At 38.6% G+C, this 17,866-nt stretch overlaps 1 pseudogene; it reads right to left on the reverse strand.

The window, feature by feature from the left end:
* Window positions 1-17,461, reverse strand: part of LOC119721434 — a 74,844-nt pseudogene extending 57,383 nt beyond the window's left edge.
* Window positions 17,462-17,866: the final 405 nt, after the last annotated feature.

Genomic DNA, 17,866 nt, shown 5'->3' on the forward strand with positions numbered 1-17,866 from the left:
AGCTCTTCGTATTTCTTCACTAGTACACAGCTCTTGCGTACGTTGAAAAACAGTGTCGAGCCCTCTGTACCGGTCGACCTGGCCTTCGTTCCCGCTGCAATACCACGTTGCCATCAGCACCTACATGTACATCTTAAAACACAGCTTCACCGACAAAAGCCTTCACAATTTCCGGTCCTAAACTGTGGAACACTATTCCCTCCCATATCTGATCACTGGACATTGCTTCGTCATTCAAAAAGCAGCTCAAAACACACCTATTCACTACATTATTCTTTGGCATCTTCCCTTTATCATTGGTGGTTGTTGCTGTTGAGCGCCATGATCCACATGGAATGGCGCTATAGAAATCCTGTTAAATAATAATACTAATAATAGTGCCAATCTCTCCAGTCCAACAATGGTCAAACATCATTGCGAAACTTCCAGATCCTGTATCCCCGCCGTACGCTGCACATTGGCCACTGGACACCGGCAATATGACAAACCTCGGCAGGTTTTCCCTACATAGTTGACTAGACTATAAACGAATCCTGGTACGTGCACTGTACACACTCACAAGGCCCTCTTCAATGGAGAAACCACTGTGCCACGCTATTGTACGCAACTGCCCTGTAATGGATTATCTGAACAATAGCTAGCACACTGCTTTCGCCATGGAAGGGGGCCATCATGATAGAAATGAAAGTATACCTGGATTGGGCAATAGTGCAAACCAGCCTCAACAACTCATAAGATAGTATTTCAGTTGTCCCGTGTTGTGATAAATCTGACATAGATCTTATGCATCAAGAGAAATTAAACAACTTATACAACTTCGCCACTGAGCATGGAATGCTCAAAATGTATTTTTTTTTTTACAATTTACAATAATAATAATAATAATAATAATACCAAGCATTTGTATGGCGCTCTACAACGATCACAGCGCCTCACAACAAACAGCTTAAACAATTACTGAAAATTACAAAGAAATCATATACACAAAAAAGAACCACTATTATGTATTGGGAAATAAGTGTGTTTTGAGTAGGCGCTTGAAGATCGCTGTAGACGCAGCTTCCCTGATGTCAACCAGTAGTTGATTCCACAATTTAGGGGCAACAACAGAGAATGAATTTTCACCCGCCTTCTTGTTGGAACGAGGAATACAATACAAAGTTTTCCAACAGGGATGCCTTAAACCCCAAATGCGATTTCACACTAATAGACCATTATCATGTTGCAGCCATTGAATTTTTTTTCCCCCATTCAAATCAATGTAACCAAAGCGAGAATAGAAGGTAAAATAGTCTGGTTCCTTATATGATAAAGGTCTATATTGGCACTTCTTTGCAGAACTTGCCAGACTCAACATTGTTGATTGACGCACTAGGTTCCTTAACTGTTAACTGCAGTAAACTATGCAAATAGTTCTACCTCGAAAGTACACGTTCATGTATGTACCTTGGCAGAAGGCAGTCCAGAAAACTTCTCTCTGCAAGGACGACAACATAAGGGGCACAACAATCCATGATAGTCAGCAAAGCTCAAGTGACAATGAGTAGCGTATATAATATGTATACGGTACATATCCGTAAAACAGCCAATGTATACATATATCAGCGTATCAATTCTTCATGCGATATATACATGTATGTGTGCACATCGCTAGCAATTAGAAAACTGACACAAACACTTTCTGTTGAGACAGAATACAAAACTGGTAATGACAGTAATATGAACAGGTGGCTTTTAATTCAATAATTAAATAAAACAATACACAAATTTATGCGAGTTGGAAACGTGGCATGTTTTACTCAAAACGTTATTCCTAGGTAATCTTGAAGTCAAGTGTTGTTGTCAGCTAGGAAAATGAACTTTAGAAGCCTTTGTTATATGGAAAGGAGAATGTCGTTGTTAAATATCAATGGTGTTTTAATTTCTTGAGTTTGAATTAAATTTGGAACACATGTTCAAATCTTATTTTCGGTTTTGTGTTCCATTGAAGAAACAACTCCTGAAAATTGTTGGGTAGCATGTATACAGTTGCGCCATAATAATAGCCTTCGTGGAAAATCCTTAAAAAGGATTCTAGTGATATACAATATGCAAGTTGCTTTTGTGAAACTGACTGTTGGCGGAAGTTAAGCCATCTACAAAAGTAAGCCTTGTTACCTGGTCTTCTGATCTTCAAAAGCACTGAAATTAGCATGGGTATTGTTGGGTTCCAGACATTACAGGATGAATGACAGTGTTGTTCAGAAATATCAGGCATAAGAATGAATTTCAATGGGGAAAAAAAAGGAAACTTGTGCAAAAACAGGAAAAAAAATGTTAATTCAGGCAAAAAAGTACAAAAACAGGCTAAAAATAACCAAAAACGTAGAGATTTGGGCAACAAAAACCCCCAAGAATTCCTGTTTAAACAGGAAGATTCTCATGCCTGAAGTATGGTTGTCAAATTGTCAAAAAAAAAATTAGTTGGGTCAGTACCACTCCCAAATTATCGAAGAATATTGCAACCTTCCAAAAAGGTCTTTAACACTTCTATACTTGAGCTTATGAGTATTTGTTTAACATGCATTTGTTGAGAAGAAAATATCAAATAAATTAGGGGAACATGGATTGATTTCATAAACTGTAACATCACACGGCGGGCGGAAAAGAAGATACAGTATTTTACAAGGTGAACAACAATCATTTGGATAATTTTGAAACCAAAATCCAGAAACCACCGCCGATAAGGTGTCTAATTGTCAACAACTGTATTGTTTTTATCAGGAATGAGAAATTCAAACGCGGCGAAATAAAAGAGTATCACAGAAAAGTCGGTGGATGTGTAATGTAACTTACCCCTCAGCCCATTCGATACCAGTGCCGTCGTACATGTTTGTGCCAGAATTTCAGACCGTGTTATCTCGCTAAAAAGATACTTAATTATATCAGAACGTCTGTACACTGACAACACTACTTGTGGATTTTTATGCAAGCAGATGCAACCTTGTGATGTGAAACCCTACTGGCAAATATGAGCCCTCCGTTTTCCAATTAACATTCAAAAGCCGGCCGACGAGCGACCAATCGGGCGACACGTTCCTATCTCATCGGTGGTAGAGTTACCGTTATTTAAGCACAATGACTAGCCAATCGAAACACTGCGATGGGATCTGTTACACGCCGACTGACAGAACTGGACAGTAGAAAAACAGAAAAGTCGGCAAAAGTTTGTTTGGAATGATATCACAAAGTCACGCCTAACTGGTTCAGTGATCACTGTATCAAATTCAGTCCAAACCACCTGTGGAAGACTACGTTTTTTTTCTGGTTTTTTTTCTTCACTTTAATAGCTTTTACGGCTTGGAGTCACTAATTAAATTTTTATCGAGTCATCCAAACATGGATATGAATACGAATTGAGCAGAGGACAATCGGACAAAAAGTACTGAAACTCGCCTTCGCATCGGGCAGTGCTCCATCTTTGTCAAGACCATAGATGCCACAAGCAGTTATGTTTTATGATGACTTATCAAATTTTATGATGTTGATGAGTATGGCACAGGAAAACACACAGACCGTGGATGTACATCATGTACACACACCCACCCCCCATAAAATCCGCACATCTTCGGGTTCAGAGCTCACATAAGTTGCCGACAATGACTGAAGACTGCATTCATTGAATTGTTCTGTTTATTTGTACGTTATTGGGGGCTGGATTTAGGAGGTTCTTGCTGAATGTGACTGAGAAGGATGAGGGAGGGAATGACGAGGGAGAAATGGAAAGGGCAAAAGTGACTTATCGTAAATTTTAGCTCATCCAACGATGGAGCAACAAGTGTTTTTAATAATTCTTGGTCCAATTTTCCAGCTTTTCTAAGAATGGAACTCTGTTTATTAACCCTCCTACTGTCTGAACAGCCCCAGACAGTCGAAAAATCATTCCTCTTCCCGAAGCATGACAGGCCTTTTTTTATACACAGGCTAGTCACTAACAGTCAGATCATATTACAAGCAAGCACCGTGACTAGTCAAATTCAGTCAACTGAAGCAGGCAAGTGGTAGGCACAGCTAGCTTATCAATCACCTACAATCAAATCATAGCTGTATCAAGTAACCAAAAACAGTCACCGTCAGTCAATCCTGCTTTATGTTGGCTGGGAGCTCTGAACAGTTAAAAGCAGTCACTTGATCGGTTTTAACTGAAAGGACAACTTTTCACAGAATGTATTTTTGCATAGGAGGGTTAATCATCGTCCTGTGCTTACTGCACATGCACTACCAGAGGAATTCTGTTCAAATTCTAAAAACAAAATTCTGAGTTAATGGATAAACATAATACGTGCACAAGAAACAAATTCATTGCTAACCCCTGAATATTGTTATCCAAAATTAACAGCCTTCCTGACCAGAAAGTTTAGGTATTCCCCCTGCCCCCACCATGGAAATTTCAGGCTATTCACTTGAGCATCATGCATAACGGTGGGATCATACTCAACGCTAAAGAGAATGCAAGTTTCTTATGTCGTGTCAAGTTTTTGCACTGCAAATTCACAAAAGTTGAGCACATTTCAACTCCGGGGAATTTCGCAGCGAATGTTTCATGATGTCAAATTCACTTGGCATTCGCATGAGCCATGAAGTATGATTCCCCTTAATATTCAGGCATGCAATTGGGAATTTAGAAAGAAAGAAAAAGAAAACTCCAAACCACACAAGACTTTGTACAGTATTTTTTAATTTGTAATGGCATTTGTGAGAAGTAAAATACGAGGATTTCAGTGGATCCGAGGAAAAGTTGCATGCCTGAATATTGGTATAAATGAATTAATGAACAGTCTTGTTTACAACTTCAGAGAACGGCGACCTTGTGTCAACAAATGCACTGCATGCACGCCGCCATTGGGCAACATGCGCACCTCTCATCATGCAGCCCTGCAACTTATATGTATGTCTCGGTTTAAGATTTTCAGAGGCAACTAGAATTGGGTCAGTCTGGACTGGGGGCAACTATGACGGAGGGGTGGGCCCCATTTGGGAAAGGCATCAGCCGCGAACCGATGACAGATGCCTGAGCCTAGCACTTGTCGGGAGGAGAAACTTCAAACATTGGGTTCAAAGCTATTAATGAAGTTTTATAGTCTGTGGCCTATGGATATCAGGACATGACTTTGGCACCCATACAAAGACGATCACATGAAATCTCACTCATGGTGTGAGTACATTGCGCTCCACTTGCAAAACACCACCAAAGGAGTGGTGATTTTCTCATACAGGGTGAGTAAAAAACAACGAAACCCAAATTTCGGGACTATTGTTTTAGTGAAGTTTTGCATGTAGCACTTTCAAAATGTATGATATGAAAGCCCAATTCATAAGCTTTTTTTTAGTACAAGAATCATTCAGATCACTCGAGTACTTTTCGGGTTACCGAATTTTAAACACAACCACCGTTTTAAAGTTCTGTCCACGGGGATCACACAAAAGGTGTGCGTTCTTTCAGCAAAACGAAAACAATTCATACACATCCATATGTGATTTGTTTTTCGTTTTGCTGAAAGAACACTTACCTTTTTGGGGCCTCATATAAAACTCAATGCAAAAGACTTCAAAACCAAAAATGTTTCAGGCCATTTTACTGCTTTTTGTGTTTTGTTTTTAACATAATGAATGACACACGAGTTAGCCTTACCTCGGGTAATACTGTGAAGGAAATTCTGACTTGGGCTGCCGAAGATTCATGTCCAACGAACTTTGACCTCCAACCCCTGAATTTGACCCTAAAAGCAAGAGAAAAGTAAAAGCGATGGTCAGGCAAATGCAGTTTCTGAATTTGTCACTATGCAAAAAAAAAAGGAATAACAACAAAAAGACTGATTACTGCTCATGAGTGTTGCAATTAATGGTGACTGAAGAAATTGCTGGTCTATCTTTGTATATTTTTTTCTTCATTTAACGCTTGATAGAGCTGAAGAGAAATACATCAGCTCACATTACAACTTCTTAAAATTCTGTCTAACAATGGCTAGTAATTAGCATGCGAAGAATTGAGTGGGTAAGATTATACGTTAGTGCTCTCGTGACTAGTAAAAAAAAAAATTCGTTTGTGAATTCGGGTTATGTTCTTATTCACCATAGGACTACATGTATGTCACTACATTATTCTACACAATAAACATGAACACTTTATTGGAAAAAGAAAATGAAGAAAAAAAACGTTGTGCAAAAAAACTGTGTCAAGGTCCGCACAAGAACAATTTAACAAATGTATGCATTCGCAGGGAAATGAATGGCGGGGCTTGAAAAATAATTAAGCAAAAACTTAATCTATGCAAGTATTGGAAAGGTACCTTTTTGGGACTTAAAATTACAGAGCTCGTATCAGGAGCTTGCGTTGCAACACCATCACGGTGTCTTTATCAACTGGCATTGTTGAGGCCCTCACATGACCATGACATGTCCATGCTTCGTCACATAACAGGAGGCGGTCGTACACGTATCCTCCATTTGTCTTGATATGGTTCATCTCTGAACAGAGATGGAGGATACGAGATGGCCAAGGTGTATGACCGTCTCCTCGTGTGACCAAGCATGGTCACGCGAGGGCCTCAACAAGGCCAGTGGATAAAGACACCGTGACGGTGTCGCAACTCGCAAGCCCCTGATACGAGCTCTGTAATTCAAGTCCCAAAAAGGTACCTTTCCATCTACTTGATTCAATAATGGGACTGGAAACAAACTTTCATGCTCAGTTAATCTGTGCAGTTTCTGCACTTAACGTAAAACGCCACAAATTAATTGTAAAAACTATAAACACACAAATGGAAAAGGAAATTTGCACACTGGAAGCAGGCAAGAGAAACTACAACCAGTATATGAAAACTGCTGGAATTACGGACGGTGGGATTTTTCTTCGCTACGGTATTCAATAAAGGGAGGAAAAGGGAAAATATGTGGAATTGTGTACATGATTGCTTACAGGATATGGAAATTGGTGAATTGTTCAATGGACTTGTGGTGGGTGGTGGGGGGGGAGGGGGGTTTGGGTGAGCAGATTTGAAACAAAAACTCGAAAAGTTTGTACTGTTATCCTTCTAGAGGTTACATGTACTTCATCCTTGCCCCTTTCACTATAATTGGACAGGACCTCCAATAGGCACCTAAAACGTAGGGTTTACAACATGAGGGATGAATCCTATATGGATAAAGCGCCCTCTATTGAAATATTGAGAAACGCAACAGTCAAAAGTCATTTTGAGGTGGACTATAAACAACTCAGCATTCTGTTTGGAATTTTTTTTTTTTTATCTTTTCCATTCTACAAAAGTAAATCAACAGACAACAGTAAAAAAAAAATTAAGTAGTATAAATGTAAATTAGCACATTCAGCATTTGCCTGTCAGATTATCTTAAGAGAGGGCGCTATAACTTAAGGGTGGGAGGTGATGATAGCAGATCTAGGCAGCCAGACCCGCTCACCTGCGTAACCTTCGGCCTGGGCGTTTACGCCATAGCCACCATCTTGGATCACGGTTGGCGTAGACGGGTCACTATTACTGAGCGGTTCGGACTTGACTACGAAGAGAGACCAGAAACAAGAAGAGATCAAGAAAACGAAAAACAAGAAAGAAAGGAAAAAAGAGACAAGAAAGCGCAACGTAAACATGGAGCCAAGCCTGCCGCCATGAGAAGAAAAAAAGGCTAAGAAGTAGAGAATGTACAAGCAAGCATATATACACTGTACACATGTATGTATTGTACATCAAATTATGCATGTATTCATTTCAATGAATTAAAATGAAGATATAATGGACCAGTGCTCAGAACTTAAATCAACCGGCCTCTTGTGAAACCTCAAATCATTTTGACTTAAACAGGCACAGACTCATTCTGAAGCTAAAGCTGTATTCAAAGCTGAGGACACAGACATGGTTTCACAACCCTAAGACTTGTCCAACTCAGCATGAGAGCATGTTTGTGTTCATCAGCTATGCCCTCTGAACGTACAAAATGATAACGTCATCGAAAACAAAAATTCAATATGGGGGTGCCCTGTATGCCAGTATATTAATCTTACAAGTGTCACTGTTTGGATAGCAGCTTTTAAAATCCTTGGGAAAAAAATAATTAAAAGTGTAATGTTGGAGTTACATTTATATGAACTTACTGCCGAAGTAAAAAAGCCCACCAGCATTTCCGCCCTGACATGATCATTACGTTAATTATGAGTGTCGGCCATTTTTATGTGTGTCGGCCATTTTGGAAAACATAGTGAGCGACTCGGGAAGACCGCTAACGCTCTCCAACGTTGGTGGCAAACAGTCGGTCCAACGTGCACTAACGTTACCAATGCTGGCAAACAAGCATTGTTCGTGTACGCGGAACGCACCCTGATCTGGACCAAGTTACTTAAGTAGATTTTAAGAAAGAAAGACAGCGAAAGAACGAATTTACAGGAAGAGAGAAGCTTACTTGAGGCTGCGGAGTGAACAGAATTCCAACTCTCCGTACTCGTCAACACACTAGTTTCTGCTGTTGTTGCCATAGATACATGGTTACCTAGGTAATGAGGAATAAGACAAAAAAAGATTTAAACAGACCACATTTACAATTTCTAAAGGCGAAATTATGTAACAGCACTTATGTCCAGTTAATATCACTTAAATTGAACAAAGAGAACCCCCAAAAACCCACATTTTTTCCCCTAAGACACGATTCAACTTCAATCAAATGACGCACCCTCAAAACGTTATGATTCTGTATGTACACATATATATCAGATCAGTTCTGTCGTATTCTGTTTTTAATACTTTGCAGATTAAACTTTGTAATGTACGCAGAGCCTTAATGGAAACCAGTTTTAAACTGTTTGGGCATACCCTGGGTAAAGAAATGTAATAAATAAATAAACAAACAAATAAATAAATAAGCAAATAAATAAGTAACATAGTTCAGCAACTTCTTAAATTAAGGGAAAAAAGATAAAAATTTTAAAAAAAATAATAATAATTGGAAAAACAATAGGTACATCAGTTTAAAACAAATCTGTCATGAAAATTACTGGTGCAAATACTTTGCTGAAATAAAAACTACACATGTATATATGTACATGTGTCTAGTCAGTCCAGAAAAAAAAATGAATTATGTTCAGATTCTACCTACACACTTTCAAGGTAAAACAGGCGAATTATGGGATTGCACTGTATTCAAATTAATTAATTCCCGGCGTAAAAATCCCTGGCAAAATTAAATCGTTTGGGCTCTGATTAATAAAACAAAAAAGCCCAGGCAAATACTCCGGCCAGCTAAGGCAGAAAAAAAAGGTCTGGACCCCAAGGGAAATCAGGCAAGACACCCTCTTAATAATATTAACAGTTACAATGAATGGGATTAACAACAGGAGCGAAGCAGAAAAACAAGGGGGGGGGGGAAGAAAAAGGGGGGAAAAAGCCAGCAAAAGGAGTGATTACTTATGAAATTGGGTTTTTTTTCCCCTGATGAGTGGCTGTGCTTTTTTTTATGCCCGAGGTAGGATCAAGATTTTGCGATCGAAGGCAGCAAAGTTTCATAATCATAAAAGAGCAGTTTCTAATGAGCAGGGTTTTTCCGGGCTAAGTGCGGGAAAAAGATTGCTTCGTGTAAGCGGAGGAGTGATTTGAGGTCTGGTATTTTGTGGTATTTCGTCCGGGCTTAAATTAACGTCGCGAGAAGTCCTTTGTGAAAGCATACAGCTACTGTACATTGTAGGTCTGTGGTAAAAAGGAGCCATGTTTAGCAGGCTGACGCACATGCAACAACGTTATTGGAAGTGTGTTTATCACAGGAGTTGTGATTGATGAATATAGCAAACTAGCTGATATATTCTCAGACTTTGTGAAAGTTGTGAAAGAAGATTTTAAATTTACAAAAATGATATATTCTTTATCTTTCAGTATTCAAAAACCTTTGGATTATCTACCTAATTAAGAAAAACATATTGGTGAATAAATAAATTGATGAATTTTTTTTTTTACGCAGGTAGCCGGGTTTTTTTTCAAAAAGAGGAGGATAAGGGCCTTAAGATGGCCGCCATGTATTTAAATTAAAAATGGCCACCAACTTCGGTTCAATATGACCGCAAGCTTTTAATTAGCTATCCTAATAGTAAGTCAAAAAATTCATAGAGTCAAAATATTCATGTTAAACATGTTCTATGTATTTTATTAAAGCGAAATACAAGAAAAAGTTAGGTTTTTGAGGTGAAAAAAAAGAAATAAAAAATTAAAAAACAAAAGGATGGAGCCTCAAAAAAGGATGCGGGCAGGACGATCAACTTTTTTTTGTTTTACTTGGCCTAATATTGATGTATTAATTAATCAGGAAACTGCCACTTTCAATGAATAAATATTCAATGTCAATGCAATTTGTTGGAACAAATCTTGAACCAGCAAAAACTTGAATAAATTATCCAAAAAAGGTATGCAAAATGCAGATTTTTGATTTTCTGTACTTTAATAAAAAATGAATCATAATTTCGTTGGGTGCACGGTAGAAGGGCATATAAGCGCTTTGACGTGAAAATCACTTTCAAAAAAATTGCATTGAAAGGCTTCAGTGTTTCCCACGCGTATTATGAATCTAATATTCTCCCACGCATTTCATAAATCGTATAAAATTTACATTTGTCACACGTCTAATTCATAATTTGTGGAGCAACTTGTGATAATTTCCAAAATAGAGGCAGTTTTCAGGATATGCCAAAGGTTGTGCTGGGAACATTTTGATGATTACACGTTCGCGCATAAGGGCGTACGCTCATACGCCCTTCTGCCAGGCACACAACGATTTTAGTTGGACGACTGCAATAACAAAGGAAAATTACATATTGTTAAGTTATCTCAACTGCTCATTTTCAATAATTACTTTTGTCCAATGAAAAGCCACGTTTCATGATCTCCTCCCCGAGTAACAAAGGGAAGCCACTTACCGTCTGTTCCATTGGTTGTTACAGAGCAGTTGCTGTCTGTGGAGTTGTCATGCTGGGGGGAGTTGCCGTTACCACTGGAGACTTGGCTGTGTGGACTAGCCAACTGCTGAATTTCCATAGACCTGGGAAAGAGGATGGACACAGGGGCTTCGGGTTAGGTCTACGGCTATTTACAACAGTATTCAAATGGTGAAAACATAAGCCATAGTCATAAAATATCTATGTAATTCTGAAATCGGTCATTCTATAAATTTGGAGGCCACCTTTTTCCTGTCCCTGTTACATCTTACATATATGATTTTATAGTTCTGATGCATTCCTGAATGCAGTCGTCCTCCAAGTCCAAGAGTGATTATGAATAGCAAACTACCTACCCAACAAATACAAAATTCCTTTGAGTTTAATGATTTCAGTATCATTCTTATTAATGATACTTGAATGGCTACTAATATACAGCACAAAAGTACCAACTAACAGGGACAAGAAAAATGCCACATTTTGGACCCTAAATTTATAGAATGATGGCGACCCAAATTGCATCAATTCAAGGGAAAGAATATGGATGGACACACTTTTTGCTGGTCTGGCTCTCGTTCTCGGTCTCGCTACCCCGTGGTCTCGGTCTTGGTACCCTGTGGTCTTGATATTTTTGCTGGTCGAGTCAAGACCAGCAATATGCAGTATTTATGGCTCATATTATATCGATTACATTGCGTTTGCTGTTTTCGTTCAGTATCGTTGGTTATCATAACCAACATTATTTTGATTTTCGTTTTCGATGTAGTTATCACTGCAGTGGACAGGCCCATTGTTTTTTTATGTAATTTGATCCTTGCTATATTCTGACGTCAATTAATTTTTTTTTAAATGTCTACACGCAATTAACTTTTTATTTATTAATTTGTTATTATTTTTACATTATTCTCCGTTCTATCCGCGGTTTCGGTCTTGGTCTCGGACCATCTCGGTCTCGGTCTTTCTTTAAGAACTCGGTCTCGGTCTAGATCTCGGAACTCCAGGTCTCGGTCTTGGTCTAAACTCGGACTAACCGGTCTCGACTACAACACTGCTGTAAATGCACACCACTATTAGGGGTTAATGATGCTATAATCAACAAAAAAGACTTGAAAACTCCACCCAAAAAATTATTTAAAAATCCAGAGACTTTCCCAGTTTGTACCTTGATAACAGCATACAAGAGACCGCAATTTTTTTTTTCCTTTTCTGATCATCATATTTCAATTATGCCACATTTGTCTAGTGCATGTAAGGCCAACTCAGGCTCACAACCTCCCACTTAATATCCAACGCATCTTTCAAATTCTTGACCGTGCAATGGGTGACCAAGTTCAACAATATATCATCGCGCCCGAGAGAGAGAAGACTGTATACCGTGTACACGTTGGACATCCATCACCAGGAAGCCCAAGTTTGTTTTCATATTGTGTAAGTGGATGTTGTCAGCGACATGAACTTGTTTTCGCTACACACTTAAAGTATGCCCTTCTCCGGTTACCACCAAAAAAAAAGGAAAAGAAAAAAAGAGAGATCCATATTTTACTGGGTGGTGATGTAATTGAGAGGGAAATTTGTTATTGAATTTTTACAGCGAAGACACATTTTGACAGTCTTCTGTGACAGATGATGGCAGATCTTGTACCACTGAAGGCAAATATGTCACAAATGAAGCGGCCTTTTTTGTGTGACTTAGCACAAGGTAAAACATGCCATTGTTTTAGCTAATTGCTGGGTCTCATGAACATATAGGGATGAGATTATTAACTGAGTGAAAACAGTCTGACAGTTTGATGCAAGGCCTGAAAGACGCATTTCTTTCTATTCTGATGTCTTTCACTCAGATTCAAAAGGTCTGATTTCAAACAAAAGTCTGAACAAATCTCATACCTATTGATTGAGTAAATCTCGGGTAAATCTCTGTAAAGAGCAAGAATTTCAATTTTTACAGAATTTTAATCCGATCCCATCGTTAGTGAAACAAGTGTCTTACAGTAATTATTAAAACATGACAAGCCTAGTAAAGTTGGTCCCACTCCCAGGGAACGCGACTATTCTTTTCAATTGATTCAGAATGGCTATTCACTGGAAGTCTTTTCATGCATCTGGTCTACACTATGGACCAGGTTTAGCCTATTCATTGGTGTTACGGGGTATCCTATACAATAGCACTGCCCGGCTCTCTTCACCAGTCTACAGCCTGTCTAAGTCACAAGTGACAGTCAGTCAGTCAGTCAGGTACAAAGATGACACCAGGCTGGCCCTTTGGGACTAGCAAAAACAGAATTAAATTGATGAAACTTAATTGTTCATTGTATAAATTGCACGGGCAGATCTCTGACTTCACAAGCACTGTGACGAATGGAGCAAATTTATTAGCTAAAGCTCCTTTAACTTGAACAGAAATGAAATGAAACTAAAACAATGATTCATTCGGCCTTGCACTGACAAAACTCTTTCACGAAGTCGGTTTTGTTTTACTGGTAGTTTAGACCACTTTGTTTAGAAATGTGATCCACTGACAGATAATAAGAAGGGAAGTTGCATTGTACTGGTACCTTGTAGATAGGCAAAAACAATGGCTCTTCCATCTAAAAAAAACCCTATAATTAAAAAAAAATAGCACTGTCCTTATCATCATTTCAGCAAAACGAAAAATATACCTCAACAACCCCAAAATTCACTAACTACAACAACTCAAAATTCAGAAACTCCATTTCAGAGAGACAAGAAAATCATTCAACTTATCGTTTGGAATCTTTGTTTCCATTCACAAAGTAAAAGCAAATGTATCCAATAATAGAGAAAATTCAATATTGGTTTTTGCCAGTCACCGACATATTTACATCACCCCAAAGCAAATGTCATCCTATGAATAATCTGGTATCTGCTGCTATGGCTCCGTGCACAAGTACCCCATCAACGGCCAGAAAAGGAGAGTTGGGGGAGACCTAGACTGGTTCCCGGTCAATCCACTGCATGTTTCGAATGATCCAAAGCTATCTAGGGTGGGGATTAGTCTGGGAGACCATCGTAAGTTAAATTTGAACGTATTTGAATGTATTCGCGCGCCTACAATGCCTGACGCTTAGCTTTGTGCACATTCAGGTTAAAAAAGTTGTGTATACTTCTCGCTTGAACCAGTACAGTACACACACGCAGTGTCCTTTCCAAGGGCTCTCAAAAGTGGTAAAAACGCACCCTCTGTTGTTGGCGCACAGAGCCCCCGGCAAGCTCGTAGGTCGAGTGGTTAGACGTCTGCACTAGTAAAGAGGAGGTAGTGGGTTCGAGTCCCATCCCAGTAGTTTGTGAATTGTTTCTCACAAACACTCGGACAACACTGAGTATACAGTGTTCATACAAATATGTCGGTGACGGGCAAAACGGGCATGTAAAATGTTGCAAGTTAACTTTTGGTATGAAACTCCCACATTACAGGGCTGATAGCCAATTGTGGTATAAAGGGATGCAAAGGAAAGTTTTAGCACAGAACAGAAGAATTGAATATCAAAGCAGAGATTCACAGATTAGAGGACAAGAATCACAAGTGAAATGTTTCGCTGAGTATGACCATAGTTTTAAAAATTCTCCGAAAGCAAGATGAAGCTTTGATACTATATACATCACAACTATCAGTACATGTATCACAAAAAGCAAAAAACCTAAGAACGTTGGTATTTCTTTCCTGCTTTTATTTTCAATCAGATATACAGGTGATGGAATCACTTCCTACTTTCGTTTCTTCGATTTGTTAAATGTGCATGCCATCCTCGGGGGAAATGGGGACTTTTTATACAGTCAGTGTTTTGCCGTTATGCTGTGTGTCAATCATATGTTTTGAGGTTTTCTTTGGACGGGGAGTATTTTAATACTGCTGTTATCTGATATTTCATATTCTGTAGATATGTTGTGTAACAATTCCGTACTGTTACACACTAAATCACTGCTTTTACCAGCTACTGGTGTCCAGTGTATCATTCAAGTTAATTGGGTCGCATTGAATTGGAATGGAGGCTGGGGTTGTTGCAAATCATTTTTAAAGCTTTTACGAAGTGCTGGCTCATTTCCTTTAACAAATTGCATTTTTCAATGCGTGACGTTTCTTGAACTTTTTTTGGTAAAAACTCCAAAAATTTGAAGATAAATTTTCTTGAAACGAGGCACTAAAATCCTGTTACCCAACAGCATTTGGTAGTCTTGAAACACACCCAATAAGGAGCAGATTTGTCCAAGAATTTAACTCTTCAAGTTGCGTACAAATTATTTACTCAACAACAGATTTGATCATTATAATACAACAGATTTGATCATTGCCATGTACTTTTCAATGATCAGTATGAATGTAATGTGGGTTTTAAATATACATGTAGGTGGGTCACTCTTTAAATTTAGGGTCCACAGTGTGACATTTTTCATGTCCCTGTTACCTTGATACTTTGTAATTTGCCATTCAAGTATCCTTAGAAATGAACAAACTCTTTTCCTTTGTTGGGCGGGCAGTTTGGTTTAAATTACATTGTCACTCTTCTGGGAAAAAGGCACGAAGGAGTGCATCCAGAATTTACAACATCATATAATGTGAGGCGTTCTGGCAAAATGAGACGGAACTGGGCACAGGCCATAGTGGAGTAAAATGGAAAAAAAATTCCATGGGGTGATTTTTTCTCTGTTTCATTTTCAGATTTATTCATATTTGTAATCTTTGGTATGTTTTCCAAACATATGTTAAAGAAATAGCATAAAATATGTGGAATAAAAGTGTTTTGAAGGAAAACCAATTGGCATCTTTCATTTTCACGAACACAAACCTCGAAACTTTAATGGATTTTTTTCCCAGTATTTTACCTTATGTCGATAAATGCACACTTTAAACAGCCATAACTTGTCAATGTAATGGCTGATTGAAGTGCAACAAACAGTATCGTAAGGAGAATTTTATTCTCTTTCCTTCGTACATGTACCTGCAAACCCTCATTTCGACCTCTGCCCAGTTCTGTCTCAGTTTGCAAGAATGCCTCACATGTCCATTGCAACTGGGACAGGAAAAAAAAGGGGCCCCTAAATTTATAAAATGGCCTAATCCATTTCTGCTCTTCTGTTTTTTTTACCCAAATTTCACTGTACAATTAACATTGCTTTTAACCCTGTACATCCAAAAGGATGTTTTCATCAGACAGTGTTTGTCGAATAACCTTTCCCGATTTCCTGAGTCATTCTCTGAAACATTCATGTTGTCACACACATATCCTTTGATAAACATCCTACGTAAATATAAAAACTTAACTCTTTGATTTGCAAAACAGTTTCTATATATTATTCATTTATTTGGATATCCAACAGCGGAGATCGAGACCACCATTTACATTTTTTTAAGGTCTATCACACTCACAGTTTATTTGATGGCAGTTTCCAATGTCATGAATGTAGGTTGATTTCATTCTGAGGATTTCAGTTTAGTTAAACACATTTCAGCATTTTCATGTTGTGGTGAAATAGTTAATGTGCAAGTCATGCCATGCCTTAATAATGTTATATATATTATGTTTGACTTTCTGCCTACATGAAAAGTACATCCATAGATTTGCTGAATATTTTAATGTACATCATGGAACTAATTCGCGTATAATTTAAGGCAGTGAAATCTTACAAACATTCAAAGGCAATGGGCATGGAGAGTATGTCATAAACATGATAAAGGTGCAATAATGACTATTCATGTTCAAATGTCTTCTATCGAACAACATGAATAACAAGTGATTTGCATTTTTGTGCAGTAAATTTCATTCACACAGTCAGAAAATTCATGTAACATGACATTATCATTAACATCAACCATGACAAATCTGAGGAAAAAAGAAACATTTTTACTGTTTATCAATTGTGTAACAGATGATTCTCTAAGAATGTGATACAGTTTTCAATTTGACAAAACTAGTGAGAGTAAGACAATCAAATAGCATGTATAAACAAGAAACACTCACCAACCCATTCAAGACACTATGATTCTACTCAGCAACAACCACGTCTTGGCAATGATCAACACAGCACCGATGGGGGAAGAAAAAAATCCAAGACTGCCACACATGTACTCCACCAAAAAAAGATCCACCTTGCCGTATCTCAATTGCGAACAGTAACAGTAGCCTTTCCTCCGAGTAACACAACAGGGATATTAACACACTAAATCTCTCTAAATACCCCAAATAGGGCTTAGGATGGCCATAATAATCAGATACGCGCAGAGCTGAAAGAAGAACTCACGTTTCCACCACTCATCAAGCACAATGATTCACTGCCTGTACAGAACCATCATGGGTCTACACACTCACCACTGTACAGTCAGTGATTTCTAGCCTAGTAATAGTAGTCAATACATACACATCCCATGTACTGTATTAACCCCTGGCAAATGGTTTGGGCCAACCCTCCCAATCTTCAGCCGACCAATGGGAACGGCTTGGTGCTGTGTCACCGCATAATCTGCGTGAGTGTGGAGTAGCGGGCCACAGGGCCAAGTTCTGTGGTCACATCTCAATGGATTTCTTTCTCCACACCTACTACCACTGGTACCAGGCACTGAGTAAGAAAAAAAAGATGTGAACACCCCACTGTGCTCACCACACAATACACTGACAAGTGATGGGAGGTACTGGGCCCAGTCGCCCCACGGCCTCAGGCTTGATTCCTGGTGAGAAAATCAAGAGCCTGGACAAAAAAATAAAACCTTGCACATCTCTTTAGCCCATTGTTTCTGTTCCCTGCACAATAAGGCTTTCTTTGTCATGCTGCGGCCTCACAATGCTAGTCAGATAATGCTATCAAACATATGATAAACAAAGGGACAGTACCATGATAAACACTGGTCAGTAAAACCATGAAGCTATAAAAAGGAAACAAACTAATAAG

The sequence above is a fragment of the Patiria miniata genome, unplaced genomic scaffold, assembly GCF_015706575.1.
Source record: "Patiria miniata isolate m_02_andy unplaced genomic scaffold, ASM1570657v1 HiC_scaffold_13, whole genome shotgun sequence".
Classification (NCBI taxonomy): Eukaryota; Metazoa; Echinodermata; class Asteroidea; order Valvatida; family Asterinidae; genus Patiria; species Patiria miniata.